At 34.8% G+C, this 4998-nt stretch overlaps 1 long non-coding RNA gene across 2 annotated transcripts; it reads left to right on the top strand.

The window, feature by feature from the left end:
* Nucleotides 1-1959: 1959 nt before the first annotated feature.
* Nucleotides 1960-4121, top strand: LOC107775312 (uncharacterized). Of its 2 annotated transcripts, XR_001645716.2 has the most exons (4): nt 1960-2218; nt 2517-2797; nt 3119-3529; nt 3856-4121. It is a non-coding gene; the product is annotated as an uncharacterized LOC107775312 (long non-coding RNA). The 2 variants fall into 2 exon arrangements; XR_012699559.1 differs by lacking the exon at nt 1960-2218 and having other exon boundaries at nt 2225-2797.
* The last annotated feature ends 877 nt before the right edge of the window (nt 4122-4998 follow it).

Raw genomic sequence — 4998 nt, forward strand, 5'->3', positions numbered from 1 at the left:
CAGACCCGATTGGACATAAATTTTGGCTACTTTTAAAAAAAATTTAAAAACATTATCTGTTCATGAAATTTAATCGGTTTAAAAAAAGTTAATTTTTTTTTTCAAGTTTCCAAAAACTAATTTAGAATAGTTTTTAGGCCACTCACAATTCAATTTTAAAAAAATAAATATATATCTAAATACAAATTCAATTGTCAAAAATTATTTTTCAACATAACTTTAAAACTATTTTTTAAAATTTACGTACAAATGCTAACGAAATATCGGAGACAAGGTAATCGATGATTTTCCAAGTAGGTTTTGTCTTTTGTGTGAGCACAAGTCAATGTCAGTGTCACTTTGAGAGTGCATAGAGTTAACCATTGTACATAAGTGTGCCTCACTTTCCACACTTGGGTAAACTAATGTTTCACTTTTTACGTATCTACTTTGCACGATTCAATAACAACAGCAAAATCCAGTGCAAATAACGTGTCACATCATATTCTCATTGGGTTAGTTCCTGCTAGATACTGTTTCCCTTCCCCAACAATAGAAAAACAGAATGATTAGGATGATGTCATCCAAATTTTATTAATCGATATTCTTTCCATTTATATGATATTCTTTCCTTATTAATAAATTTTAAAAATAATGTTATTTTACCTATTTTACTTCTAATGAAAAACCTTTTTAGCTTCATGCCGAGTGTAAAAGACAAAAAAAAACTCAATACATTAAATTCTTGCTATGCTCGTGGTTCGAAGAAGGGCGGAACCACAAATGTTTATTGTACGCAACCTTAATTCTGCATTTCTGCAAGAGGCTGTTTTCACGGCTTGAACCCTTGACCTCCTGGTCACATGACAACAACTTTACCAGGTAGGCTAAGACTCTCCTTCAGCTTCATGCCCAATGTTAGGGGTGTTTATGGTTCGGTTTGAATCGGTTTTTCCCTAAAAAGAAACCAAACCAAGTAAGTCGGTTTTTCAAATATTGGAACTAAACACTGTCAAACCAATTGTTCTTTGAGAAATCTATCATTTTGCCAAGATATATTGATGATAATTGAATCAAATAGTGATGAATAATTTTAGGATTCAATTAAAAATAAATTATTTTTAACATGAAATAAATTCTTGTATTTAGCAAAAGAAAAATACTAATCAAATTAGAATGTAAAGGCAAAGAACTAGATTATTATAATAGCAAAAAACTAGACTAAAAGTGCAAACGATTAATATGTACCATAAAATTTTAGAAACTTTATATATATATATATATATATATATATATATAGAGGTATAATAATAAATTTAAATAACTACTTCTATATTCGGTTTGGTTCGATTTTTTCAATTATATTTTGAATAAAACCAAAACTAAATCAAATTTGGTCGGGTTTTAAAATTCAAAATCAAAATCAAACCAAACGGAAAAAGTATCTTTTTTTAGTCGGTTTGGTTCGTAATAAATTTAAATAACTACTTCTATATTCGGTTTGGTTCGATTTTTTCAATTATATTTTGAATAAAACCAAAACTAAATCAAATTTGGTCGGGTTTTAAAATTCAAAATCAAAATCAAACCAAACGGAAAAAGTATCTTTTTTTAGTCGGTTTGGTTCGGTTCGATTTTTCGGATTTTTATGAACACCCTTACCGAGTGTATGCCATATAAACAGAAATAAAGTACTTAATTAAAAAAAAAATAATATATATATATATATATATATATATATATAAGAGTTGATACACTTACGACTACCGGATATAAATAATTCCGGTCGCCAGCGAAAAACGATCTTTACCCAAAAAATAGGGTTGGTGGGTTTTGTTAAGGTTTGTCCAAGTTTTGGACTCACGATTGGGACAGCGGCTGGGTAGGAATTGGGCTTCGCCCAGTTAGATAGGATCTTAATTGAAGAAGAGTCGTTTTGTTTTGGTTGCTTCATCCAAATCAAACAGAAAAGATAACAAATTACAGAAGGAGATAAGTTTGATTTTACTACTTAATAGAAAGGAGAACGGAGACCAGCTTCCGGTCAATGTGATTTTACAAAAAAACCATAAAACTCTACCTTATTCCTGTTTTGCCCTTATTCCTTCATATAGCAGTGGCTGAAAAATTAGGAAAAAGCCCTAAGCTCTCCAACTGTTACAAAAAAAGATACACGCTTTTCTTTCTAGCTTTGACGCGTGCTTGTTTAGTAAATTTTACCGCGACTGTGCTGTTCTTTGTAGGTTCATCTTCATTTTCATCTTCATAGATAGAATGGTTTTTACAGATTCCTTGAGTATCATATGACCCTCGGAGTCGCACAATTTTATTCATTAGCCTACCAAAGCAAGAGTTTCTCTATATTTAGCTTTTAGAATGATTTTTCTCTGTGTTTAGACAGAGAACAATTTATACACTAAATTAAATTGAATTACAATGTCTGTTTGGTTAAATTTTCAACTGAGCTGGATTTATCTTTTCTAAAAGTGCTGCTCATAGCATCTTCTTTTTGCTTTTCCCTGTCTTGCTTTTAATAGGAGATCAATTCTCATAACACTTTCAGCCAAAAACAAGATAGGCTTCATAAATGGGGTATGTGAGGAGCCAAAACCAGATGCACAAGATCACCCTCAATGGAGCAGATGCAACTTCATGGTGACTTATTGGCTTCTGAATTCTTTATCCAAGGAGATAGGTGTCAGTGTCATCTATTCAACATCTGCAAAAATTTTGTGGAATAGCCTTGAACACATATTTGGACAAACTAATGGAGTCAAGTTGTACCAACTGCAAAAGGAAATATCAATGTTAGTTCAAGGTAACAACACTATTGCTGGATATTTTATCAAACTTAAGAAATTATGGGATGAACTTGATTCTCTCAACCCTCATCTGGTCTGCTCTTGTGACTGCATTTGTGATGGAAAAAGAAAAGTCACAAAGTTCTTAGAAGACCAAATGATCATTTAGTTTCTAATGGGACTAAATGATGTCTATTCCCAAGCTAGAGGAAACATCTTTATGATGAATCCATTGCCTGGAATATATTTTGCTTATTCTCTCCTTCTTCAAGATGAAAATAAAAAGGAGATACATGCAAGACCACAGTTCAATGCTGATACTTCCTCATTCATGGTAGGAGTTCAAGGTAGGGCTCCACAGAGAAACAACAACCAGTCACAACAAAAGTCATGGATTAACTCACAAAAGGTTAATAACACACAACAGAAACCTAAGGGAAGGAAAGCAAAATTTAATCCTAATGTGAGCTGTACACATTGCATGAAAATTGGGCATGTCAGGGCAGACTGTTACAGGATAAATGGGTTTCCAGATGATTTCCAATTCACCAGATCAACACAAGTCAAGGCTAATGCTATAATTGAGGGACAAGACAATGACAATGGGAGCACTCAGAGCAATGATGCAACACCTCAAACTCAGTTTTTCAGTAAGGAACAGGTGTCTGAGCTGATGAACCTAATCAAGCAGGCACAATTTGGAACTACAGCAACACCATGAACTGCAATCAATGCAAATGCAGTAGCTGGTACTATACTTAAATACACTGGAACTTGTTTGGCAGTTTTTAAGACAAAAACCTGGATCATTGATTCATGGGCTTCTGAACACATGTGTTTTGATTCAAATTGTTTCTTAACTTTAGATCCACTTCCTGTTCCTGTACATATTAGCCTACCTAACTCATTTGAATTATATGTCACATACATAGGTAGTGTTCCTATTCAGTCTGATATGATTCTTGAAAGGGTTCTTTATGTTCTTTCTTTCAAATATAATTTACTCTCAGTCCATAAGTTGTGTGTCCAATTTCATTGCTCACTCAATCTAACTTCTAGTGGATGCATCATGCAGGTCCCTTTAATAAGGAGGGGACAAGTTTTTGGTGAATTAAGAGAAGGATTGTACCTGCTAGAGGCTAGCCCACCTAAGAAGGATTCTCGTTCTAGTTTAAATACCAATGTATTTTCAATTCCACAAGAAAGTAATTCCATTCTAGTTCCTAGTGAAGTTTCTTGTTCTGTTTATAATTCCAATACAGAGGATTCTAATGTACTCCAATGGCAAGTTGGATTGGGGCATCTGCCATTCTCAGTAATGAAAAATCTTCAGTTCATTCATTTTCCTTCCAATTTTCGAATGGCTCGAAACTAACGAAAAAGCAAAACGACCTGTCGGGTCATTACAAAGACGAGTCCAACCATACAAAAATTATCAAATTCCGATGTCAAATGGACCTTCAAATCTTAAATTTTGTTTATGGGACGTTTTACAAAAATTCTAATTTTCTTCCATCTAAATCCGAAATAAACAATGCATATAAGCATGGATTTATGAAATATAATTACTTTCGGGTATAGAACACTTACCCAAGTCGAAGTCGTGAAAAACCCCTTTGAAATCGCCCAAATCCGAGACTCAAAACTCAAAACTCAAAAATGAGTAAAAATGGCTAACACCCAATTTTTATGTGTTCTGTCCAAGCGTTTTTGCATCTGCGGACAAATTTACGCATCCGTGGACTCACATTTGCGAGACAAAGATCACATTTACAGAACATGGCAGCTAAGCAAAGGACTGCATCTGCGGACCTTCACACCGCAGAAGCGACTGCGCAGATGCGCGAAGGGAACCGCAGAAGCGCAAAAGATCGCATCTGCGATCATGGCACCGTAGAAGCGGGCATCGCACCCAAGATTCGCAGAAAGGAAGCTTCTCTCCTGGCCTCAAAGCCGCAGAAGTGACACTGCCTCCGCAGAAGCGATCACGCACCTGCGGCCAAAATTGCGCAAGTGTGAAACACCAGAACTAGACCTTCAAGTTTTTACCAAAATGGTCCGAAATACGTTCGAAACTCACCCAAGCCACTCGTGACCTCGTCCAATTATACCAACCAGTCCCGTAACATTATGCGGACTTACTCGGGGTCTCAAATCACGTCAAATAACATCGAAATTATAATTCACTCCTCGATTCGAACTTATGAATTTCAAACTT

Source organism: Nicotiana tabacum, chromosome 15 (genome assembly GCF_000715075.1).
Source record: "Nicotiana tabacum cultivar K326 chromosome 15, ASM71507v2, whole genome shotgun sequence".
NCBI lineage: Eukaryota > Viridiplantae > Streptophyta > Magnoliopsida > Solanales > Solanaceae > Nicotiana > Nicotiana tabacum.